Source organism: Chiloscyllium punctatum, chromosome 32 (genome assembly GCF_047496795.1).
Source record: "Chiloscyllium punctatum isolate Juve2018m chromosome 32, sChiPun1.3, whole genome shotgun sequence".
Lineage (NCBI taxonomy): Eukaryota > Metazoa > Chordata > Chondrichthyes > Orectolobiformes > Hemiscylliidae > Chiloscyllium > Chiloscyllium punctatum.
Window position 1 is genome coordinate 1,020,104 of NC_092770.1, and position 27,825 is coordinate 1,047,928.

General features: G+C 39.6%; 1 protein-coding gene across 10 annotated transcripts in view; it reads left to right on the plus strand.

Moving 5' to 3' along the window:
• The window catches only part of foxp2 (forkhead box P2), an 808,606-nt gene that overhangs the window by 237,482 nt on the left and 543,299 nt on the right, over positions 1 to 27,825 (plus strand). Inside the window, exon 1 of one of the 10 annotated variants that reach the window (XM_072551473.1) lies at positions 4,617 to 4,634. The exons of the other annotated variants lie outside the window; for them this stretch is intronic. The gene's annotated coding sequence lies outside the window, so the exon portion shown is untranslated. Of the gene's footprint in view, positions 1 to 4,616; positions 4,635 to 27,825 lie in introns of those variants that run through there. 10 annotated transcript variants of the gene reach the window in all.

Below are 27,825 nucleotides of genomic sequence, written 5' to 3' on the forward strand. Positions count from 1 at the left end.
AGTTTACCCCAGATAGAAAAATTGAAACTCTTAAACATAAGATGCATTTGTCACTGGCTGGGTCAGCATTTATTGCCTATTCCTTATTGCATTTTAAATTACTTGCTAGGTCTTTTCAGGCTAGGAATTAGGAAACAACCCCATTCCTGAGAGTCTGGAGTCACATGTCATCTGGGTTCAGGAAGGATGGTAGGTTTCCTTCCCAAAAATTACACTATTGAACCAGAAAGGTATTTGGAACAATCAACAATAGTTACATGGGGACCATTATGTCACATGGACTCCCAAAATGAGTTGGGAAATTGAATACAAAATTGGCTTAGTGGTAGAGGACAGAGGGTAGTTGTACAGGAGTGTTTTTCTGACTGGAGGTCTGTGTCCAGTTGTCTTCCACAGAGATCAGTGCTGGAACCTCTGTTGTTTGCAATATATATAGATTATTTGGATGAAAATGTCGGTTGAACAGTAAGTTTGGAGACGACACAAAAATTGGTGGAGTTGTGGATAATGAGGAAGATTGCAAAAGACACAGCAGGAAATAGATCAGTTGAAAAGTTAGCAGAAAAATGGCAGCTGGAATTTAATGCAGATAAAGATGAGGTGATACATTTTGGGAGGTCAAATGCAGGAGGAAACTATATAGAAAATGACAGGACTCAGCAGCTTTGATAGACAGATGGATTTTGGGGTGCAAGTCCATTGTTCCCTGAAAATGGCAACACTTGGATAAGGTAGTGCAGAAGGAGTACACATGCCTGCCTTCATTGGTCAAGGCATGGATTATAAATGTTGGCAAGTCATGTTGCAGCTGTATAACACTTCAGTTTGGACACATTTGGTGTATCGTGTGCAGTTCTGGTTGCCACACCAGATTGGAAGGATGTGGAGGATTTGGAAAGGGTACAAAAGAGATTTACCGGGATGTTGCTTGGATTGGAGTGTGTTAGCTATTAGGAGAGGGCGAGCATCGGAGGCTGGAGGGCAACTTGATAGGAGCATATAAAATTGAGAGACATGGATAGGATGGATATTCAATGTCTTTTTTTCTTGGGTGGAATGTCAAGTACTAGGGGGCATAGGTTTAAGGTGATAGGAGGAAAGTTTAAAGGAAATATACAAAGCATAATTTGGAGGAATTAGATTAGAATGGTATCATGTTTGGCACATGCATGGTAGACTGAGGTGTACCTGTGTTCTATTGTTTTATGTATTGAATGAACTTTCTTTAATCCTTATTTTTTATTGAATTCAAATTATGTCCTCTGCTATGGTTGGATTCAAAACCATGTTACCAGAATATTATTCTGGGACTCTGAATTATTAGATTAGTGACATTACCACTACAGTACACCTCTCTGACTGCCATGGAGGTGTCCAATGCTGGTCAAATCATGACTGATCAGGACACACCCAAAGTACTGGAATCTAGAATCCAATCATGAATGAAATGTAATGTAACCATCCTTTGAGAGTCAATGGAGAGACAGGAATTGGAACAGAAACTAGTCATAGGAACTGCAAGTGTCTCAGAAGATAACTTAGACGTTCAAGACTCTTGGAAGAAGTTGAAGCTTTTCAATTCCAGCACAGCATCTGAGGCCCTAGGATTTGCCAAATAGAAGTAACAATTTGGATAAGAATAAACAAGATGTATCCAAGCTATTATATGATGTGCACAATGCTTACAGATCTTACAAGAAAGCAAAACTCACTGGGAATTGAAAGAATTGAAGAACTAATGGTAGGAGGACAAAGCTGCAGAGTTTCAGGAAGCTGTTGGCCAACATCTCCTGATGGTTCTTTATTGAAGGACTGTGTCTGAGATGCCAAAACCAACAGTTGTTCACCCATCCAATCTGCAGTTGGCAGGAAGCTCCCCCAAACTAACAGCCGTGAGATTCGATCAAAAATAAAACAGAGAACTGTAAATGCTGGAGATCTGAAACAAACTAAAGCAGAAATTGCTCAAGAAACCCAACACGGCTAGCAGCATCTGTGGAGAGAAAACAGAGTTAACATTTCAAGTCCAGTGAACTAGAAGGGTCACTGAATTCAAAATGGTTTTTTTTCACTCCACAGATGCTGCCAAACCTGCTAAGTTTCTCCAGCAGTTTTTTTTTAGTTTATGAGACTCACGCTCATTGGACAGAGCACTTTGACAGTTTCCTGAACTAAGACTACATGGTATGTTCGAGTCAGTGGGAGTGTCACTGCTAGAAGGCCCAGATTCAAGTCTGATCTTTACGAAGGGGTTTTGTAACATGTCTGAACAGCGAAGTTCTTTTTTCACAAAAGCAGAATCCACAGTCTTCTACAATGCCATCGAATCACTTCCACAACATCACAATAATCTTTCCCATGATGCAGTTCAAGTAGAAATCATGAAGGCAAGATGACAGAGCAACTGACTGTGGGTAAACTTCTGGGCACTTCCCTGGAATATTCAAATGCAGAAGAGTTAGGAAACATAATAGGCGTTTCTTCTTCATATGGATGTAGGGCATCGAGTCCCAAAATTTAAAAAAAGTTAATAACTCATTTGTACAATCAGAAAGGAAGCAAGTACATCTGCTAGAATCATTGTGGTATTTTACTTTTCTACAGAGCAGAAACAATTCTTGTAAGGGTTACTCTCAACAGGATCATCTTACAGATCTAACATAGCCACAATCAAAGACTAACTTTCGTGCTAGATGAAGATCTGTCAACATGAACTTTTGTGGTGTATCAAATTGAAGAAAAGTCCAACAAACAAATTTATTGACCTGACTGAGGCCTTTGACATAATAAACTGTGAAAGCTTTGAAAAGTGCTTTACAAGCATGGCTACCTTGAACGTTCAGGTCTAACTGCTCATTTCACAATGGTATGATGGCCCAATGTGAGGCAGGGATATTGCCTTATCAAATGCCATTCCTGTCATCAATGGCACCCTGAAAGGGTGCATAATGACTCCAGTTCTGATTGCAATATACTTTTAAGGCATCTTCTTGTAATCAGTCTAAGAACTCAACACAGGGGTACACATTCAGTCAAGATAGGCTGCAGCATCTTCAATCTAAAAGTTGATGGAATAATTACTAAATGAACTCTTATTTGCTATCAATTGCCCTCTTAGTGCATAAACCAGAGCAAATCCACCTGTGTGTTGACCACTTCACCTAAACCTGAGTACACTAGCTTTATAATAAATGTGAAAAAGACAGATCCACCCCTTCCCCAAGACCCGATAGTAATGTAAAACATAGCTCTGAATGTTCACAGGTTTTGCTCTCTTGGAAGTATCTTCTCCAATAATATATTGAATGATGACATGGCCATCACAAGGGAAAAGCATGCCCAGCATTCAGCAAGCTCACCCACAAGCTTGGAAGATACCATATGATTTGTCTCACAACAGAAATTGAAGTCTGCTAGGCAGTGGTTCACATTTCACATCTCTATGAGGTATGGATAACTATTGGCTTCGTTCAGAACAACTGGATATATTACATCTTTGCTTCTCAAGATTTAGCAGCAATGTCAAACACCAGGATAAAAACACGAATAGTGAAGTTCTTGCAAGATACTTTATGAGTGAAGTGAGAGAATGTTCTTCAGAGCTCAGCTTCACCGAGTATTTTAGTTACATAGTTCACACAAAAGATTCCCATCTAGCAAATGCAGTTTTCTACAGCCAGACGAGTATCCGAAACTGCACCACTGAATGTCCTGTGCTCGGATCCACAGATAACCAAAAGCCAATCTCAAAGCCTGTAAGTTGGACCCCCTGACATTGAAAAACAAAGTGGACAGATCCAAATGGCAATGTTTCTGCCTGCTAACAATTTTAACATTTTTAGTAAATCAGAGTCAGATCCCTGCAGGAAAGGTGAACACTTTACGATCATCATAAACTCTGAGGAAACTTTGAGACCAGAGCATCCAGTTTGATTGCTGTTGAAAACTATAGCCTAAGAAAACACAGTGTGACTGAGGTTAAATTTTATTACATTATTACCTTCCCAATGTAGTGAAGAACTTTGCTAGCAAAATTGTAAATCACATACAGCACATCGAAGTTTCTCAATCTTGTTTCAACATTCCCACTTTAGTTAAATTGATTTTCATCCTTGTCTAAATCCCATAAAAAGAGTTTTGAAATTTCCTCTTCTGCTCTTGTTTTGTTTTTCACATATTTCAGAAATACATTTCAGAATTATTTTGAGCATTGTAAAAATTAAATCTGCAATTTGCTACAAGTAAATGTCATGTTAGGGGATTTTATGGAGTTGGTATACTAGTTACATTTTTATATTTGTAAGAGTTTGCTACAGCCTGTAGAAGAACAAGGCTGAATATAGAAAGGGAGATGAATGTTTGTCACTGAACCCTACTGAATCTAAACAAAGAAAGGATTACCTAATAGTCTTGCAATGCATTTGAAGTTCAGTCTGCTATTTGTTTGGGGAGGTGAAAGGAGTGTGTTTTGAAATGTTTCAGCAGCAGCAGTTGTGTTCTTTCAACATCGAGACTTTTAAACTGTCAGAATGTGACAACTGATTTCTTATTACACTGTCAGGAATTCTGATATCTTAGTGTTGCTGAAGACAAACATCGCATCAGACTGCATCTGTCTGGGACAACTGCTTGAGGTAAAAGCTTCGTTAGTGGTGGTGGGAGTTGAGAAATAACATTCTGAGGCAATATGAAATTAAAATATACAAGTTATGTATAGCTAAAAGTTGATCTTACTTAAAGCAAACCTTCTCCCACAGATCAGAGTCATGTTTTTTATAATATTTTTCTCCTCCATGTCACTGATGATCATGCTTCCTTCAGTTGACAGGGCAAGATGATCTGATTCATGAATGACTGTGCTTGCTATTCACATTAAGCTATCAACAAAGTTCACTTTAAGATCAGTTGAAATATTTAGGAGTCTGAGGTTCAAAATGGTTGGAAGTGTGTTGTTCATGATATATCTTGAGCTACAGGGCTTCTTACAGATTAATTTTGATTTACTTTTGCTTTATTCTATTACATTCCAGTGTGGAGTCTACTGAGTTCATTGAAAACTGCATGAGAGAAACAGTGCTTTATGTTGAAAACCAAAAGCAGCAGAATTCAGGGAGTTAACTTTTTTGAGGACTAACTCTTGCTGTCTCATATTGCAACACATTTTGTTTTGCAGCATGTTAATATAATAGTGATGGAACTCATGTCTGCCCAGACTGTCTTCCACTTTTGTTCAGAAAAACATTTAACAGACAACCAAGAAAATCAATGATCAACAGCTTTAAAATCATTTGCTTAAAACACAGTCCAAACTAAGATTTTTTATGATAAGAAAAGACAACAGGTAAAATATTGCAGGAAAGAAACTTCACGTCAATAGATGTGCTTTCTGCAACATTGTTGGGCTTGGAAATGACTAATTTTATGTCGATAAATGGAAGGCAATAGATTTTTTGAAGGGGGTGGGAATTGATCTCTGCAGGAATTTATCTTTTTCTGATGTAATTGATGTGTTATGTAGGCAGCATTTAACTAGGAAACTTTTCAGGTACATTAAATATAAAATCACGAGTTTTATGAAATTTAGTTCAACTTTATGTAGCTTAGGCTTTTTGCTTGGATCTTAAGAAGTATCATATAAATTATGAGTTAGCATTTCTGACAGAAGTTTCTCAATGGGAGGGGTGATTGGGAAAGTTGCAGTTTTCCAAGGTTTGGAGTTATTAACTTTATAATACTTCTAAACTAGTAAAAGTGCATTTCAAAACAAGCAGATTTCTGCACATTTACCAATTTGCACTTCAATTTAGCAAGTCTTTGAGCAAGGGTATTTAACTCCTAAAATTTCCCACAAGCGTGTTAGTTTGTGAATTAAAACCTTTTCATTTATGTACAATCCATTACTAATCTCACTTGGCAGGGCATTGCTTATTCGCAAAAGAAAGCTGACTCAAAATGTGTTTGTACCCGAATGGCAGCCAAAGGCAGAGATGGTATTTCTTAGTTTGAAGCTATGCTAGTATGCTGTTATAAATTTACAATATTATATAGCTTCAAAAAGAATAATGATAAACTAAAATGTAATGATGGATCAGACCAAGCATTAACCCAATCCTTTCTACTTCAGAAATTGATCAACTTGCAGTACATTTGAAATGTTTTCTATATTTAAAACCCAAGGATAGAAATACGTATTGCTAAAAGAAGCTAACAGTAAATTCTGGCCTCATTGCTTCCATTAAAACAGTAGACAGGAACAATCATAGAATCCCGACAGTGCAGATAGAGATCATTTGGCCCATCAAATCTGCACCGACCCTCTGAAGAGCATTTCAATGAGACCCAACAACGCCCCCCCCCCAACTCCGCATCGTCTCACTATAACCTCTCATTACCATAGATAATCCACCTAGCCTGCACATCCCTGGACACGAGAAAGTTAATGTGGCCAATCCATCTACTCTGCTCATTTTTGGACTGTGGGAGGAAACCAAAGCATCCAGCGGAAACCTATGCAGATACAGGGAGAACATGCAAATTCCAAACAGACAGTCATTCAAAACTGGAATCAAATCTGGGTCCCTGGCACTGTGAGGTAGCAGTGCTCACCACTGAGCCAACATGCTATCCTTTCTCAAAAACAACAGGAAGTGGCACACCAGAAGTTCAAATGTCAGTCAGATACAATACCATCCAGCTGCTAGATCCAACAATTGAAATTTCTGCCTCTGTTAGGTATTTATTTAATTTGTGCTAGAAATAAAAATACTTCTGTTATTATCATTTAAACAAGTGGCTTGCACAAGGATCTGGGGCAGAATCTTATAAGAGTCAAAATGGCATGGGCTATTGTGGCAGAATCAGACAAGAGATCCATTAAAGCTGTTCTTGATGTTGGGAGCACCTTGTTCCCTTTTCTATGCTTTTGCCAAGATGCGGCATGAATTTTTCAAGAGACAATGTCGAGCTACCAATGAAAGGATTTCTAAGACTGTAAGATGTAAAAACAGAATTAAGCCATTCAGCCCATTGAGTTTGCTCTGCCATTCAATCATGGCTGATCTGTCTGTCAACCTCATTCTTCTTCCTTCTCTCCATAACCCTTGATCCCCTTACTAATCAAGAAACTATCTATCTCTGTCTTAAAGACACTTAATAACTAGGCCTCCACAGAGTTACCACCCTCTGACTGAAGAAAGAGTTTCTCATCTTAATTCTAAAGACATATCTATTTACACTGAGGGTGTGTCCTACTCTCTCCTACATCCACTCGATGCAAGCCTGTAAATATTCTGTGAATTTTAATGAGACACACCCCCCAATCAGCTTTTTGATCCCCACTGACTACAGACCCACAGTCCTCAACCACTCCCATTATGATAAGCCCTTCATCCGCAAGATCATTCTTGCAAACCTCCCCTGGAACCCTCTGAGGCCAGCACGTCCTTCCTTCCACACTGGGCCAAAAACTACTCACAATTAGTTCTTGTTAAAAGGCCTTTTTAATGGCTCATCTCTGCAATATTAATATTAACATTAATATTCAACTTCCTATCTTACCAAATGCACTGAGCAAATAAACATTTAGAAATCTCAATGTGAAAGTCAGAATGAGTATTTCAGCTCACTGCTGGCTGTGAACAGCCTCCATATGGCTCAAGACTAATCAGCATCTCATGGGATGGTCCATAGGATCCACCCACATACACCTCTTGTTCACAAACATTGAGATCCAGCATTTAAAACCATTGGTGAACATCGTGGTACATCTATGATACATTTGCAGGATGCTCAGGAAGCACAGACTTGCAATGTATGGCACACCAGCAACTAGCATTGTAAAGATATTGAGTGATAACTTTGTTTGCACGGGCAAGCAACAAGCTTACAGTTTGGACTAGCCTGCTTCTGAGAGTTGCTCACTTGCTGTCTTAGCATGTCTCACATAGTGGCTACCTACAAATCTATGAGTTAATGAAAAAGGCGTTCCAGGAAAATATATCATGGACTGCCAATCTGTTATTGTTGGTGTAATCAAAGACCAAATTTATTACTTCATTTAAGCTCTAGATGAACATGTCTAAAAATGTGATTGTTGAAAGCCAAAAATTAATTTTTGTAAATTGCCTAAACCAGCAGTAGGAAAAGGTAACATCATTGCTTGGTTCAGCTCTAGCCTTCGAGTAACCTAATTAGTGCTGACAACTGCACACGTTATCTGGTTGATTCTAATGCTCTTTATTTCCATCCTTCAATCAATCTTGTTAGTTCTGTAAAGTTGCAATTCGCTCCTCAAGTCAATCTGGTTGATATGATGCACTGAAATGCTGTGAGTGAAGCCCAAATGGTAAACAGGAATTTGCTGGAAACAATACATGGCAGATGAGCCTTAAATAGCTGATGACACCTGCATCCATAGTTTGAAATGGAGAGGTCTCTGAGCCCAGGGTGAAGGGTTCCTGATGAAGGGCTTTTGCCCGAAACGTCAATTTTCCTGCTCCTCGGATGCTGCTTGACCTGCTGTGCTTCTAGAGCACCACTCTAATCTTGACTGGAGGGTTGCAATCCCAGGATTAACATTACACCATAGTTTTGATGGATGGTCTTGGCAGAACTATTACCAGATGACAATCAATTGAATGTTCATTATGACTGCTTCAGGCCATCCTGTTGAGGTTGTACAGGATGTTGGTGAGGCCAATTTTAGGGTATTGTGTACAAATCTGATTGCTGTGCTCCAGGAAGAATATTATTAAATTGGGGAGAGTTCAGAAAAGAGTTACAAGAATGTTACTGGGACTGGAGGGTTTCAGTTATAAGGAGAAACTGGATATTATTCCCTGGAGTGTAGGAGGTTGAGGGGTGACCTTGAAGTGGTTTATAAAATCATGAGGGGCAAGGATAGGGTAAATAGTAAAAGTGTTTTCCCAACATAGGGTGTCAAAAAATTGAGAGTATGGGTTTAAGGTGAGGGGAGAAAGATTTAAGAGGAACTTGAGTGAAGTCTTTCGTACAGAGGGTGGTTCATATGTGAATGAACTGCCAGAGGAAGTCTGAGATGCAGGTACAATTATAATGTTTAAAAGATATTTGGATAAATACATGAGTAGGAAAGGTTTAGAGGGAGATGGGCTAAATGCAGGTAAATGGGACTCATTTAGTTTGGGAAACTGGTCAGCATGGTTGAGTTGCACTGAAAGGTCTGTTGCCATGCTCGATGACTCCACAATGAAGTAACTGAAGTACAAACAAGTAATAGAAGTGCAAGGTAGAGGATATTGCAAACACAGTAATGCAATGTAGAGAATCCAGAGACTTCAGCAACTCAATCATGATAACAAAAGTTAAATCTCTATCTTTGTTGAGAAGTTCACACATCAAGCTGCAAACACCTGGTGACCAAAGATGTCCAGCTTATGAATGGTAAGGATTTGATCCATACAAAAGGGGGATCCTGAAAATGTGCCAGCATTAAGACAGCTGTTTAAATCTCTGGTCAGGAGACTCATTGAGTGAATTGTGCAGCAAACAAACAAACAAGGAGATACATCAAAGTGACCTTTTAGAAACCTAGTGAATTCAGGAATTGATTGTAAGTAGTTTAATTTTTTTAGGGTTTTCTGCAACAAAATTGGAGAAGGAGCTTGTTCCAGGCACGTATACTGGTGTGGCACTGGTCACACGTCATCTAGTTACCTCTTAGTCAAAACGTGAACTACCTGCATCAACTTTAGAGGATCCACTTGTTTTTTTTATTATCTTTCCATACCTCAAGTTAGTCATAAATAATCGGAGACCAAGTTTAGCCAACAAGAGGCTTCAAGAGGGATCAAAAAACTGTAGTATCTTAAGAAAATGCCATTATTTCAAATGGTAACAAAGCTGTCAAAGGGGCAGGAAATAAACTAAAATTATCAAAAGCAGTCTTTACTAAGTCAGACCATGACTGAATCATTTTCCTTGCGGAGAATAATAAGTTGGAGCTGTTGAGGACCATGCAGAAAAAACAGTGCACTGATAGCCTTCATTATCGACGTTGGCTGTGGCTTAGTCGTGGCAGAAGATTGAGTGTTCTAAACCCAATCCAAGGCAACATTATGTCAACACTGAGAGACTGCTGTCGGTTGGAGTTGCAGTTTCTTGGAGAAGTGAAATTGAGGTCCTGTCTGCTCTCTCTGGTCAATGTAAATGACCCCACAATTATCTGTGTTGTGCATCTGTGTATGTGGGCCCTTGCTCTGCTTAGATTGACTGTTTCACTTCTTATGTTAGGAGCAATCTCATTGTCTCTTAAATATCTTGTTTATGAAAGATGTTTTAGAAATGCAATTTTTTTCTGTATTTCCACCTCTTTGGTAAGTGAGATCTTGCTCCCAAGCAAAGGCTAATTCAACCAAATGAAGTGCAGCATTGCTAGATTAGACAGGAAAGAGAGAATAAACTCTGTTAATTCACCAAAGCCTGAAGCATAGCAACATGAATGCCTTGCTGCCTGTGAGCTGAAGTGCATGTGGGAACCAAAGTTCATTTGGAAAAAGAAGCATAATTAAAAATTGGAATTGCTTACTGATTGGCCATGGTAAGCTCTCTCAATGAGAAACAACACACTGATCCTCATTAACATGATTGCAAAGCATGTCTTTTGGGGAAAAGTGTTCATCGTTATTGTCAGAGTGTTAGAGAATGTTAAAACCTCTAAAACCCCTCAGCAGCAACATCAACTGTCATCATATACTTGACCTCATCATTGCAGCACGGGCTGTGGCCAACAAATGCTCAGCTTAAGCACTGAGAAAGGATTAGATGATGGCTAATGTGTCAGTCCCAGGAAGTTGGGTCTATCTACCCAAGAGGTTGAAGAAAAGAGGTAAAATGGTTATTAAGTAACACTAATAAAATCATTTCCTTCCAAAATGATTAAAGAAGGGTTGTATTGGATAGACTTGGAAATTGCAATGTGAACAAAAACATTGGTATTTATTGTTGAAAATTTGAACATGAGATCGATCATGATTCTGACATCAGGTCCATGGATCAGAGCCAGTGCAAGAATATACAAATTCCTAAACAGTTTGGAACTGGAATGATACCTTTCTGCGTGGAGTGGTTCACAGATTTTGCAGAGGACTAGAGGAAACAAAGTAATTCTTATTACAATGTTGGAGAGAACTAACAAAGATGAAGTGATGTTGTTTGCTTACTACTGACCCTCAAAAGAAACTGCTGCACTAACTGGAAAAGAAACTGACTAATCTGCATGACCCATCTATGAACAAGGGTCTTGCATTTTTGAGTTACTATTCTCCAGAAATCCATAAATACTCTGTGAAATCTTTGAACCTCTGATCATGAATCTTTGACAGGCAAGCCACCCCTTAATGTACTCCCTTTGTGTTATGTCTCATAGTCATATGTCAGTATATTTTTAAAAGACAGGCTCATGGCATAATTACTGTATTAAAGCATGTGACCTATGATATCAAGGTCTCAGGCTCTATCTTAGATGGAATCCAAGCATGGTATTGCGCTTGGAGCATGCTGCTCTGTGAAATTTAAAACTTTAGCCTAGCAGTGAATGTGCCTGTGAATGTAATGTTTGTATACAATAGCTCTTGAATATAATAAAAGTCTCTTGAATTCTTCAATACCACAATATCCTCTGCCATTTACTTATGTATGAGGAATGACATATGTATTGTTGCATCATATAAAATAACGTTTTGGAGGCAAGAGTCATAATGTCCCTCTCATCCCCCCTTTCATTTTTAGCATCACCTTTAGTCAAGGGTTCCACAGAAATTAGGAGGCATGACATATTTAAAATGTACTAAGTACTTAAAACCTGAATGTGAATCTTCAAAGAAGCATTAGAGCCCCCAACAAGGAATGCTTTTATTTACAAAAGCTGTCATAGGCTTAATTGGTTCAATGAGGTTGGAAGCTCAAACAGACCAGCACCTTCTCAGCTTTCAGTTCAACTCCAAATTAATTGGCAGGTTTCAAGCTAATGTAGCCATCAGGGCACTTTGCGTAACCCTCGAAAAAACTCTACATGCTCAATAAGAGCACTGTTGCTATAAATGCCTCCTGAAAAGAATGGATGCACACTCCGAGCAGATGCCAAAAGGGCGAGTATTGAATTGAAAGCAATGTCTAAAGTGAGGCAGAAGTCATGAAAGACATGCTACAAAGTGTAGTGAGTGAAGAATAGTGCTAAAGGCCACTGCAAAGTGTACAAGAAGCCATCAATAAAAAAGCAAATTAAGTAGAATCTCAAACAGGCTGTCAAATTGTTATTGCTATCATTTTCTTGACAATCAGTTATACACAATTCTTTCTTAGGTTGAATTGCGTTAAGGTTGCTCAAGTCCCAATTTCTCATTATACAGAATTATTTGCATAGTGATTACAATGGCAGGTACAAATCTTCCTCTTGCCAGGGATGGTACCACTGGCAGAAAGTAAAAATTGATAATCAAACTTTAAATGATGGGAAAAATTAAACTTCACAAGGAAAGGGGCAAATTATGGAGAAAATTAAAAAGCATCTCAACCCCTGTTAATATCAGAGATAAAGCAACCAAAGGGGACCATGTCTTTAGCAAGTGTTAGAGCAATACTACAAGATAATTTAGCCAAATTTCAAGCCAACAAATACTTTGTTGAACAAGACTCTGACAATTAAGGTTATCACAATGATTTGTTAGAAAGCACAGAAATCATTGGCGACATTGAATAGACATTTATATGAATAGGAAGCATGTTCACAACTTGAAGCTGGTGTGCAACAACAAGCAAAACATTATGCTGGTCTCTGTCTGTTTTTCTGATAGCTGCCAAGATGCCTGAAGTCTTAGCCAGTCCTGAATTCTATTTGCCATTTCACTCCAGAGTATTGGGGTCAGAGAAGAGTATTCAGGGGCAAAACCCAACCTGTCAAAACTTGATTCCTCTAACAACCTAACCACAGATTCAGTGATGTGGGCAGTCAATATTATTGCCCCCACTCAATCCTTGATCAAATGGACTTCATGCCTGATGGAATGAATGTTAGTACTCTTCAGAAATTCTTCTGCCTAATTATGTCCTGCAATACCATTATCTGGTGAATCACAGTATAGAGAGGCTAGTCCATTGAGCAGAGAACTATTTAAAACCTAACTTTCCTCTCAAAATGAGCAATACCCATCTATCTTGCTAGCCTTAGGAGATTTTGGTCAATAAACTATCTTGGACCACTGCTGTATACTTCATATTATGTTCCTCTTAATAGTTCCCCACCCTCTTTTGTGAACTTCATTGAATAAATGTGAGGAGATATAAACCAGTCTGTGCATAATAGACAATACCAAATCAAAATAACCTTAAGGGTACTGTCATCCAGTACTCACTAAGTAAGCTGCAGAACAAACATTTTGAACAAGCGTGTAGTTTGCAATGGTTGTTACATTTTTATTGCACTGTCCATCCTGCTGCAACCCTCTACTGCATGATAACAGTGTCTTTATACCTGCTCAAGTGCTGTTAAAAGGTGTTTCTCCAAAGGATTTTGGATAGAACTAGTTCTTGAATGAAATTTGAGGTTGTTGTAGCTAGTGAATTCAAGGAGCTTGAGCTTTAGAAAATGAGTTTGTTTGCCTCTAGAGCAGTCTGTGCAGCTAGTTTTGTGACACTGGACACGAGCATTGGGGGAGTTCCTACAAGATGAGGGCTCTCACATGAATCAATGTGACAATCCTTTCACTGACTATTGGAGAGCAGTGTGTAAGTCTGTGATGTCTTCAAGCTGCTCTTCCATGCAACTTAATAAGGTGTAGAAATAGTGAATCACAGAAGTTTCAGTAGTGTGTGTATAGTTCTGAAAGATGCTACTATTGATTCCAGAGAATGGTGGAGATCAACAAGTCGAACTTCAACCTGCTTACCAGGTGAAGATAAGATCCACATTGGACTGCATTGAGCTAGTGCCAAAGCCATGCTTGAAGGTCACACACTTAGTTACAAGTAGATTGGAATTTTGGAGGAATAGAAAGGGGCAGTGATGGATTGGTTGTCCATCATTTGTGTTGTTTCACTTTCCATTAACTAATACAATGATATCATATCAGACTTGTGTGCATATACTATTTCACATTTCCTTTTGTCTGTTGCACCATGTCTTTACTCTTCTGTAATCACATTAAAACTCACTATCATGCATTGGAAGTTGCACTGTCTGAATTCAAGTTTCTTGCATCCAATTGCCCAGATATAAATTTATCAATTGTTACTTGGTTCTCATGTTGATTAATTACAAAATAGAAGACAACTAATCAAGACATTAAAAACATATTTTAAGTATTTTCCTTCTGCAATTCCTTCATCTCAGTGACAGGCACCAATTTTACAAGAAGCAAAACATAAAAATTGTATATTTCACACCTAACATAATTAACATAAGCTGGAGATCACAGCGGGTCAGACAGCATCGACAGTACTTTGTTCCTATAATTAAAGTTCTTTGTCTGTTTGAAAACCTACATTAGAGTTATCTGAAAGACACATTATGAAGACCTTCCACCATCCTCAACATTCATTCCCATTATCATTGGCTCACAGTGGTAGCAGCGTTGACCATCTACAAAGTAGATGCAGTAACTAAACAAGTCTCCTTTGACAGTGTCTTTCAAAACCTGAACTCAATCACTTAGAAGGGCAAAGGCAGCAAATACTTGGGAACACCATCACCTGCGACAACTCATCCAAGTCACACACAATCCTGACTTGGAACTGTATAGCCATTCCTTCAATGTCATTGAGTCAAACCTCCTTCTTAACAGCACAGTGGTTTTCGGCACCTCAAGGACTATAGCAGTTCAAAACATAGCTCATCACCACCTTCCGTATGGCAATTAGAGATGGGCAATATATGCTCATCAAGACAGTGATGCACACATCCATAAATTAATTTTAAAAAAACACTAAAGTGAAGGTCAGTTTGAGAGGCATATGTAAAACCTCAGAGAGATTAGCTTTGACAGAAACTCCGTAAATAATTGGAACACTATCTTTGGAGTTTGAAATAATCCTTTTAGTTTTTTCTGTAGCGAATTTAAATTCTGTTTTAACTCATGGTGTAAAACTCCTGGATTTTCAAATGATGTAAAAACAAAGCGGAAGAGGAATTTAAGAAGTTTTATGAGTTTGAGTTTCACTGAAGCTCATAACATTTTTTAGTTTCAAAATGGACATAATGAAAATGTAAAAAAACACAGTTGGCAAATTTAAATAAATAGAGAACCTGTCAATCCTTGTTTTATAAAATGAGACTTGTTTATGTGACTGCAAAAAGTCAGAACATCAGTTACTGACATTTCTTTTCAATTAGCAATCCACCACTCTCCAACACCTTCAAGAGAACAATGTGGAACTTCAGTTAATTTTTGAGCAGACTGTATTTATATATGCAAGCCGTACATTTGCCTTTTAAGGATGAATGTTAACCTGTCAGGGTGGGAGGGTTTCTGTGCAGGTGGCAATTGATCCACTGCTGGCATGTTGAGGAACCTGCAGGATCCTTTTGTCTTTAATTTGGGAATGTTCTTCAGCCATGAGGACAGATGAGTCTAATATATAACGATGTTAAATGCTCATTAGCTGCAGTCCTAACCAAGAATTTTGATTTTAATTTTGCGCATACAGGTTTCCTAGGCTTCACTGAACTTGTCAGGTAAAACAAAGGGAGAGGAGAGGGTAACTGACAAGTTTGAGCAATTGACAGGCAAATAATGCTTTAAAAACACAGCTATGAAGACTTCCTTGTTGCCTAAATGAAAGACTTTTTCCAGATAACTTGTTTTCAGCATGTGTTTTCATTGCTTTAGAACTGACTTCTAATAATCTCGAGGTCATTTCTACTATCTCGTCTTTTTGCTTTTGATTTCCACTTCCCAGCTGTCAGTATTCACAGCAGCAATGCTGCCAGTTTGGTAGCTCTATCCTTCAGATGAACAACAAGAGGAGCAATGCCTAGCAATAGCCTTATCCTTCAACCATCTGTCACTTCATAGAGGAAGTGGCATAGAGCCCTAGCTCAGAGGAGACCACACCTCAGCACAGTATATACCAGCAGAGGATAAAGATCCAGTGCATGACTCAAGCACCATTGCCTCAGAAGTCTCACAGTATACCATTAGGTAGCAGTTGATAATTGTGGCCTTTCAGAATAAGGGCATCGTTTAAAATGAATCAGGCGGCTGTGTAAGTATGTGATGTGTTTACTTGACTTCGGGTTCTTCAACTCTATCTTTTTCCTGTTATGTTCTGTTTTTCTTTATCACGTTTGTTCTTCTGTTTTGTGATTTCTACCTCTTCTGCTTTCACTTGCTTATTGCCTGTTGCCAGTTCCTCAGATGATGTTTCTTTGCCTTCTCAAAATAGTACAGAATAGAAATTTATTGTCATGAAAAATACAGTGAAAAGTTTTATAACTCGCCACATGACGGCACTGATATTAATGACAGAAGTCATAGTGTTAAAAAGAAAGTAAAATTAAGACAAAATTCATCAAAGGTTCATCAAGGCTCCTGGGCTCGGAAAGCTGAATAAGAAACAATGGAATAACCTGCAGATACAGCCAGGACGAAACCGCCATTCTGGGAAGAGAATTCCACACTGGGACACAGAAGGACTGGACTGCCACGCTGGGCCACTGAAGTACTGGGCCAGAAGCCTCCGCTGAAAAAGACTGCCAGGCCAGGCTGCTGAAAGCCACCATGTTGCTGGGTCAGGAGAAACCTCTTGTCTCCCATCCAGACATTGCTACTGATCTGCCATCCACACCTTTTGCCAATGTTTCCACTCCTTCAGGTGCCCGGGCCTAGCTGGGAACCAGCCTGTGAATCCAGGCTGGGGGGTGTGAGCTTGGCGAAAGACCTCAGTCTGGGATGGAGCCGCGTCTGGCATTGTGGCATTGCTGCTGCTGGAAGGCTCCATCTGTACCCACCACCCTCCAGGCTTTAAAGAAAAGAACAAAAAAGAAAAAGAGCAGAAGTAAAAAGGAAAAAGAAAGCCAATTGGGAGTGGACAAAACCGGGGTTCAGCTCTCCACCATCTTATTCTTCTTTTCAATTTTCAGGACCTCCTAGAGACAATCTGAGGGCTGGTGTCTCCTCTATCTTGTTTTCCAGACTGTGTATGACAGCACCTGGAACTCTCCTGATCTTCAGCAGGGAAATATTGAAGATCTGTAAAATCACGATCAAACATTGTTAGGATATGTTCAGCTGTCAGTGGCTTATTGGCTGATGTCTCTTGGCTGGTGTACAGTCATCAGTCAAAGTTTTAGACTTGGTTCAACTGTGAAGTGTGGATGTTGCTTGATGTTTGCTCTCTGGAACTCCAGGTTTTTGTTTCTTCCCATTCTCCTGGATTCTCAGCTTCATTTGTCCTCTTGGAGTGAGTATTGTTCCATCATAGAGCCTCAACCTTATTTTCGAGGGCTTCATTTTTGGTCTGCAAAGCTCTTGATATTGCATGAATTGTCTATCACATTCATTTGATGCTGTCCTTCTGCAGTCATCATTTTAACAGTAGCAAAGCATTTATCACCTTTAGGCCTGTCAATACCAACGTGTTGTAAAGTGATTGCTGACATCTCTTCAGCAGCTGACTTTATGCATTTGCCTTACTTTTTTCCAACTAATTGCTTGCACGCAAAGTGATATAGCTTCTTGCAGTTAAGAGTACTGCCTTCCCCGTACTGCATGTACTTCATTTTCTTTTGCGTGATGTCTTTCTCAATACTTACAACCTATTCTCTGGTAACAATCATTCTGGTATTTCTTGTTTGTTCTTTATTTTCTTTATCACATTTGGTCTTCTGTTTTATAATTTATGCCTATTTTTGCTTTTATTTCCAGTAGATTTGTCAAGGGTTGAGAGTATGGTGCTGGAAAAACACAGCAGGTTAGGCAGCATCCAAGGAGGAGGAGAATCGACCTTTCGGGCATAAGTCCTTCTCATAGATTTGTCAAGCATGATTTTCTTTCATTAATCCATGCTGACTGTCCAATCTTGTAACTGTTTTTCAAGTGCGTTGTTATTAAATCTGTTATGACGGACTCTAATATTTTCCCGACTCCTAATGTCAGGATAACCAGTCTATAAGTCCATGTTTTCTCTCTACCTTCTTTTTAAAATAGAGGAGTTACATTTGCTACACTCCAATTTAAAGGAACTATTCAAGAGTCTGTAGAATTTTGAAAGATGACCATGAATGAGTCCAGGATTTCTTGGGCCATTTCCTGAAGTATACTGGAATGTCGATTGTTGGGCCTGGGGATTTATTGGTCTTTAATCTCATAAATTCCCCAACATAATTTCCTTACTAATATTGATTGCTTTCAGTTCCTCCCTGACACTTGACCTTGTGATCCTCACCATTTCTGGGAAGCTATTTGTGTAGTCCTTTGTTGAAGTGTAACTGAAATATGTGTTTAATTGGTCAGCCACCTCTTTGTTCCCGATTATAACTCACCCTGTTTATGATTGTGACCTGTCTTCCACTATCACTTTCTCATCGCCAACCTAGAACATAGAACATAGAACATAGAAGAATACAGCGCAGTACAGACCCTTCGGCCCTCGATGTTGCGCCGATCAAAGCCCACCTAACCTACACTAACCCACTATCCTCCATATACCTATCCAATGCCCGCTTAAATACCCATAAAGAGGGAGAGTCCACCACTGCTACTGGCAGGGCATTCCATGAACTTACGACTCGCTGAGTGAAGAACCTACCCCTAACATCAGTCCTATATCTACCCCCCCTTAATTTAAAGCTATGCCCCCTTGTAATAGCTGACTCCATACGTGGAAAAAGGTTCTCACTGTCAACCCTATCTAACCCCCTAATCATCTTGTACACCTCTATCAAGTCACCCCTAAACCTTCTTTTCTCCAATGAAAACAACCCCAAGTGCCTCAGCCTTTCCTCATAGGATCTTCCTACCATACCAGGCAACATCCTGGTAAACTTCCTCTGCACCCGTTCCAGTGCCTCCACATCCTTCCTATAGTATGGCGACCAAAACTGCACACAATATTCCAGATGCGGCCGCACCAGAGTCTTATTCAACTGCAGCATGACCTCAGGACTCCGGAACTCAATTCCTCTACCAATAAAAGCCAGTACGCCATATGCCTTCTTCACTGCACTATTTACCTGGGTGGCAACTTTCAGAGATCTGTGTACATGGACACCAAGATCCCTCTGCTCTTCCAAACTACCAAGTATCCGACCATTAGCCCAGTACCCCATCTTTTTGTTACTCTTACCAAAGTGAATCACCTCACACTTAGCTACATTGAACTCCATTTGCCACCTTTCTGCCCAGCTCTGCAGCTTCTCTATATCCCGTTGTAACCTGCCACATCCTTCCTCACTGTCTACAACTCCTCCGACTTTCGTATCATCCACAAACTTGCTCACCCAACCTTCTAACCCTTCCTCCAGGTCATTTATAAAAATGACAAACAGCAATGGTCCCAAAACAGATCCTTGCGGAACACCGCTAGTGACGGCACTCCAAGATGAACCTTTGCCATCAACTACTACCCTCTGTCTTCTTCCAGCCAGCCAATTCCTAATCCAAACCTCCAACTCACCCTCAATGCCATATATCTGTATTTTCTGCAGTAGCCTACCCTGTAGGAGCTTATATAGTCAGTTCATATGTTCACCACACTCTATTTTCTTCTTCCTCATTTCATTCCCTACAGAATGGAAACAGGCCCTTCAGCCCAACAAATCTATACTGACCTTCCAAAGAGTAACCCACCCAGACCCATTCCCCTACCCTATATTTGCCCCTGACTAATGCACCTAACAATATGGACAATTTAGCATGGCCAATTCACTTGATCTGCACATCTTTGGATTATGGGAGGAAAGTGGAGCACCTAGAAGAAACCCACGCAAACACGGGCAGAATGTGCAAACTCCACAGAGACAGTCACCCGAGGCTGGAATCAAACCTGGGTCCCTGGTGCTGTGAGGCAGCAGTGCTAACCACTGAGCCATCATGCCACCTTAGTTTGCTGAAATCTAAACTGCTCCCAATCATCAGGTGTACAGCTTTTTTTGGACAATTTGAATGTCCCTTTGGTACTATTCCTAATTTGCCTTGTTAACCAATGTAAGGCCATCTTTCTGGGGTTTTTAGGCCAGACAGGAATGAACAATTATTGCAATGCCTCATGCACAATGGTTGACATTGTCTATGCATTATCAAACATTGAAGTAACGATACCCAGTTTATGCCTTGTACCATTGTAGTTTCCTTTAATTAGATACAAGACCCTAATCTCAGAATTGATTACATCACACTCCATCTTAATGAAGCATTTGATCATATTATTGCTGTGTGAGATATGAAATTGAATTGCAATTTTTTTCCATTATTGATACAAAAATTATGAAATAGCTTCAGAATTAAATAAGAAGCCTGAACTATTAAACTAGCAACCCTATTGTTATTGACCCAGAGGACTGCAAGCTGTATTGCACCATAAACCACTGTGGCAAGAATGTTGCAGCATTGACGCATCGAGTTGAATCTCGAGCATTTGAGCAATAATAGATGACCTTATCTGAATTGAGAATATTTTAGGCACAAGAAACCCCACCTTATAAACATATCTGCTGATAGAGGAAATACTTAATTTCATGAAAGCTGTCACCTTGTGCAGAAACTCTGCAGTTGTCAATCGTCAGCTAAATTGTGTTAATAGAACAATGATGCTTTGCATTATGTTGAGACACCGTCGATGCTGAACGATATGTTTTGGAATAAAAAGAAGCATCATTTGAGGATAGACCAAATAAGGGGTGAACCAATTTGAACTTTATCAGAAGGCTTTTGATAAGGCCTCACATTTTGACATGTAAAATTAAAGCACATGGGATTAGGGATAGGCTACAGATAAGAATAGAGAGCTAGTTGTCAGATAGGAAACAAAGAATGGGAATAAAGGAGCCTTTTTCAAAGTAACAGGTAGAGATCAGTACTTGGACGCCAGTTATTCATAATATATATTTGTAATATATCTTAATGATTTAAAAGACTGAACTAAATGTAATATCTCCAAATTTGCAGACAATACAAAGCTGTGTGGGAGAGTGAACATGAGGAGGCTGTTGAGATGCTTCACTATGGTTTGGACTTGTCGAGTGATTGGAAAGATGCATGGCACATGAAGTATAATGTGGCTAAATGCGAGGTTATTCACTTTGATAGCAAATCATTATCTGAATGGCTGTAAATCGAGAAGGTATTGTTATCGACTAGACCAAAACCCATCACAATATATGAAGAAAATATCCTAGACCCCAACTTTTTCTTATTTTTAAAGGCAAGTGTAAGGCGTTGTGTTCCGGATGCAATTTGATTGGTCAAACTACCAGGCTTGGAGCAAAACACACACTATGGGTGAAATACAAACAAAAGAAAGAAGAATTGGAAAACTTAACAGAATAATAGATTGTTTTTCTTTAACTTTAAAAAAAAGCTAAGTTCTCAAGATAGTGGCAGAGAAGGTGGGCTGAGTCTGAGGTTCATCTGCTCCCATCGACTTTCTTTCTTTTTTTGTCATTGGCTTTCTTTCTTTTCTTTTGGGTTTGGAGAGTGGTGAGTGAGGAGGAGGCCTCTGGCAACGATTGCAATACTGGGATGAGCCAGATGCAGCTTCACCCCGGCACACGGTCTCCCAGCAAGTGAGAAGCTGGTCAGGGGCTGACTCCCCGGCCTAGACTCACAGGCTAGGCTGAGGCTTCAGGTCCCTGGCTGGGCCTAGGCACCTTAAGTAGGAATGGTAGGGGTCTCGGGACAGTGTGGTAGCCTCCTGGGGTGGCGGTCTTGTCCCAGCGTTGAGGTGTTATCCCTGTGTAGAGAGTTTCTTCATCTTCGGCTTCCAGGTATTCCAGCAAGCCAGCAGGTGGCCTTGTCCAGAAGTGTCAGTCTTAGCCCAGCATGGTGGTCCTCATCGGTGGAGGCTTCTGGCTGAGCAATCCAGTGGCCCAGAATGGCAATCGTGTTCCAGCTACATCTTCAGGGTATCCCATCATTCCTAAATTGAGCCCAGGAGCCATTAACTGAACTCTGATGAGTTTTGTCTTAATTTTACTTTTTTTTTCATTGTTATGAATGACTTCTGTCATTGATGTAGATGCTGTGGTGGGACAACGTCTAAAACTTTTCACTGTATTTTTCATGTAAAACTACATATCAATAAATTTCTTTTCTATTCTCTTTCTATTCTGTTCCAATGCTGCAACATCCCATATAAACACCTTTGGCAAAGGCAAAGTCAATAAGATAGATTGTCTCACATGCAATTTTAGCAGGAGGAAGAGAACTCCAGCTTTTAGCTGTAACAGAGAGAGGAATAAGAGGTTTCACATCCAGCTTCAGGATTGGAGTATAGTCGATTCTGATATATCGCGATAGTTCCATTCTCATACAATATCGCCTTACAGGAAAATCACGCAATAGCTGTGCCATTTTAACTAATGGGGCTGGAATCACATTACAGCCAATAGAAGTAAGGAACTTCACATTGTACAAATAATGCTCTAAATTCTTCAATTGCTTTAATGCCAATTCGCTTTGAAGAAATGTGTGTTATAGCAGAACAGACTGTACAGGAACAAGATGTCTTGCAGCAATTATGCAGGGCCTTGGTGAGACCACACCTGGAGGAAGTATTGTGCAGTTTTGGTCTTCTTATCTGAGGAAGGATGTTTTGGCTACTGAGGGAGTGCAGACTGATCCCTAGGATGGCAGGTCTGACAAATGAAGAGGGAATGGATTGTTTAGGATTTTATTCACTGGTGTTTAGGAGAATAAGCTGAGGGGGGAATGGGGATTTCATAGATGCCTATAAAATTCTATCAGGACTAGGCACAGTGAATGCAGGAAGGATGTTTCCATCGAGCAGGGAGTCCAGAACCAGGGATTGCAGTATAAGGATACAAGGTAGGCCATTTACATATGAGATGAGGAGAAACTTCTTCACTCAAAGGCTGGTGAGTCTGGCATTTTTGACACCAAAAATGGTTGAAACATTGAATATTTTCAGGGAAAAAAATAAGATATAGTTCTTAGGGCTGAAGGGATCAAAGGCTATGTGGAGAAAGTGGGAACAGGGTACTGAATTGGATGATCATCCACGATCACACTGAATGTCAGAGCAGGTTCAAAGGGCCGAAGGTTCTACTCGACCTCCTTTTTTCTTTGTCTATCTTTCATATCTAAGGAGACAAGAAGCAAGGAGTGAGAATGCACAGCCACTCTGACTCACCCAGCTCTTCAAAGATGTAGATTGCAGTTTTTCATTCTTTCTGGCTGGCCAATTCTCTTAAAGCTCTGAAAGTTCACTCAATCTCTGCTTCACACTTCTGACATTATGTTTCAAGTAGTGTGCTTTAATCACTGCCACAAACTAAAATTAAAGGCTTTACAGCAGAGATGGAGGTCACATGACCACAGTAAGCCAGCTGGTGTGCACAAATGCATTTCTCCAAACATGAATAGTTCAGATAAATTAGCAAGCAAAGGAAAAGTGAGACAAATCAGATTATGCTAAATACATTGTAAAATTTCTTCTGGTCAAATTCTTGAAATTTCCGTAATGCTTCAATTAGCAATTGTTTAGCAATGGGCCAATTTTCTTCTGGAGTTTGATCAGCTCCCTACTGTGAGTCAAATGGTTTAGTAAGGAAACAACCTTGTCACCTTTTGTTCTAATTCTCCACTATTGACTGCTACCTCTGGAATTTCCTGTCAGAAGTGACAACAGTTGACTTTTTTTTTACTTCAATGTAGATGACCATATTCTAAAATTCACATGATGGGTAAACATCACAAAATCTGTTTGCTGACATTTGTATCACAGCAAAACTTGATAGTATAAATGTTCCCTCCCCACCCAACCTGAGCCTGTCCTTCTTCAATAACATAACTGTCGCTTCATTATAAACTAAATCATTCGGTATATACTGGTCCTCTAAAAGTATTCTTATGTTTAGTTTTATTAAACTGTCAGTTCCACAATAAGTAACTTTCCAAAGTATTTTGTAGCTCATCTTTCAACTGAATGGAGGCTCTGAAATGAGAAAGAGAGCTTTCAGTTTATGTAAAATAACGTTTGTATACTTTCACATTTGTTTGACATCTTTGTCTACTAACAATAGGATATCTTTTTATGTGAAAATGTACTCGAAGTTTCCAGACTACAGTCCATCTGGTGTTATTCTTTTTTGATAAATTGTACTGATAATTTGCTTTCAACTGTGGAATTTCTGAATCATTTGCTTTTGAAATTGGATAGCCTGTTTATTCTCATAAGGATTGGTTTATTTGACCCCTCCCTTTTAAGGCATTGTGCATGAAACAATTTTAAGTTTTGCAAATCACATTAGACAATAAGAAGAATGTTCACCTATAAAAGTCAAACATTACAGTTTTTTATGCTTTCTAATTTCAGTCACAGTAAAAAAACTCCATTAAAATGTTACAGGGACAGTATTAATGCTGTGCGTACACTGAACTTCTTTGAAATAAATTATTTGTAGCTGTCATGAAATAGTTTGTTTAAATTTGTGTTATTCAAACAGTTAAACTCTTGAAGTTTGCTAGTTGCAGTAAACATTTTAAAAGTGTCTTTTAGGTAATGCAGTCGGATTTTATTTTGAGAATGTATTAATATTTTTGGAATTTTGAACACTGTTAGAATAACGAAAGCATATATGAGAAAGATAAAGTAAAAAAAACTAAAGAAAACTTCCGATATGAAGCATAGTTTAGACACTGCAACCAAAAACAAGTTACTCTTCAATTCATGAAAGTTTCAAATCTGAAGCAGATTTAATCTAAATTGCAATAATATAATAATTTTCAACATGTATTTGCCTTTTTTCTTAGAATTGTTGAATCTTAGGACCCTTAAAAATGAGTAACTACCTAGTCTGCCCAGTAAGTCCCAGAACAACACCATTTTGGATCAAGTCTTTTGTTTATTATCTGACTTAACTGCTTGAACTCAAAGGGCACCTATGTAATATATGTAAATGATAGCCATGTGTTAGTTTCAAGGCCGAGATGTTATATTATGAAACTTTAGAATGTTATTTGGTGGTTTTACATCAGGCTCTCAAATCACCGTCTGAAATGATAGGGGCCGCACAATGGCACTGTGGTTAGTATTTCTGCCCCAGTGCCAGAAACTCTCATTCAATTTTCCCCTTGGGTGACTGTCTGTGTGAAATTTGCATGTTCTCCCTGTGTCTGCATGGGTTTTCTCTGGGTGCTCTGGTTTCCTGTTACAGTTTAAAGATGTGCAGGTTAGGTGGATTAGCCCTGGTTAAAAACCCCATGCAGGGGTTATAGGAATAGAGTGAGGGCGGAGGTCAGGGTGAGATGCTTTTTAGAGGGTTTGCGCAGTCTCAGTGGGTTGAATGGCTTCTTTCTGCACTGCAGGGATTCTATGAATCTGTGAACACTTCTGAGGGTACCATTTTCAGCATTGTTTAAAGGAATCTTCAGCTATTCTTGAGAGGAGATCTAATTGAGGTATATAAAATGCTAAAGGAGATTGACAAAGCACACAGAGAAAGGATGTTTCCTCATGTAGGGCTATCCAGAACAAGAATGTCAAAGGTATGGGATAAAACATAACAGATTTAAAACAGAGATCAGGAGAAATTAATTCTCAAAATGGTTCATGGATCTGTAACATTCACTTACTCTAGAGCACAGTGGGTTCTGTGACATTGAGTAAATTTAAAGAGGAGATAGATTTTTAGTTAGCAATGGGTTGAAAGGTTATGGAGAGCAGACAGGAAGGTGAAGTTGAGATCCAGATAAATTGGTCATGATCATAGCCAATGTGGAGCAGGTAAAGGGCTGAGTTGTCTACTCTGGCTCCTAGATATTAGAATCGTAGAATCCCGTCAGTGTGGAAGCAGGCCATTCAGTCTATCGAGTCACACTTACCCTCCAAAGAGCTTCCCACCCAGACCCACCCAACCTCTGCAACCCTGCGTTTCCTATGGCTAATCCACCTCGCCTGCACAACACTGGACAATATGGTCAATTTAGCATGGCCAATCCTCCTAACCTGCAATTTTTTGGAAATGGGGAGGAAACTGGAGTACCCGCAGGGAACCTAGCAGACACGGGGACAATATGCAAATACCATACAGACAGGAAAATCTCAGTAGGTCTGGCAGCATCTGTAAGGAGAGAAAAGAGCTGACGTTTCGAGTCTAACTGACCCTTTGTCAAATGCTGCCAGACCTGCTCAGATTTTCCAGCATTTTCTCTTTTGGTTTCAGATTCAAGCATCCACAGTAATTTGCTTTTAACCATACAGACAGGGTTGTCTGAGAGTGGAATCAAACCAGGTCCTTGGTGTTGTGAGGCAGCAGTGCTAACCACTGAGCCACTGTTCCGCCCCATTCTTATATTCTCAGGGAAAGCATTGGTTTCCATTGTCCCTGAGAATGTGCTCTGCTCCGCTTGTCCAAAAAATAATGGGGAGATAGATAAGAGCCACCATTTTGTGGCAGTGAAAATCATGAGTGGGCCTGTGACATCTCCTGAGCTGTTTTTGAAGTGAGTGAGGAAGAGGATTTAACATCAAAAGTAAAAGAGAGGAAGGTGACATGCACTATGAAGGATGTCTCTTCCAGTTTATCAATCAGACGTTATACTTTTCCCCTGTATATTGCATTGATTCCTGTCAGCTCCTACAGAGCTAGTGGCCTCTTCTGCTTCTCTTGATCTATTTTCCATTATGTTCCAGAAAGGTGAGAGTATGCAACATGTGACCAGTTGAAACGGTTTGAAGTTGAAGAGGGCAGCTTAGTGATGTATGTGTTGCAGTACCAAGCACTGCCTACAGGTGGTTGGGATGGAGTGCTGCCACCAATCCCCCTTCCTGTACTGGGTCTAAGGACCTGTTTGATTAGCAGTAGTAGAAGTTGAACCACTAGTGAGTCTTAGAAAGAGGTACTTGTCTAATCAATATTGTATTGCATGGTAGCAATAGTTACAAGAAATTTGTAGTTTCTCCAACTTTGAGGAGCTAGTGATGACACATCTGACCTTCTCAGGATCTCATGTTAAGACTCCTTGTATTTCCACCCAGGACTGTATGACAACATGAGACTGGGTTCAGTCTAATACAGTTTCCCTTAAACCTTTATAAAAATCCACCTCCTAAGCCTTCCCCGCACACATAGTTAATATTTATAATTACCTGCTCCTACATTTACCACTATCCCATCTCTCTCCAAGGTTTTGACTTTACAGATTTGGCAATCTGAAAGTTTTCCACAACATTTTCTTATTCAACCTTGAAGATTGGTGGGTGTTTGGCTTGAGAATTGTTAGTCTTGATTCTGATCATCTGTAAAGACTTCTTCTGGTAGAGGACCTTTTATATTTTGGATGACCTTCATGGAGGATGTTCCTGCTAAACCCCATAGTTGGTCCATTATCTTATCTGGAGGACCCTTAATTGCTTGAATTCCTTTCTCAGAGAAACTCCTCTTGCCACCTCAAGTAGTTCCACCATAACATCATCAGTAGGGCCTTTATCTCATGTATGTCCATCATGAAAGGCAGTTGCTCTGTTGGAATAAATATTTTCTTCCCTGTCCAGTATCCTGAACTTTTAGACCAGGCAATTTGACTGTACCTCTAGTTTGTGGATGTGGGTCTGGCTTTTATGGAATTGCATGCAAATCATTTCCATTTTATTCAGTCTCCCAACTTTCACAGC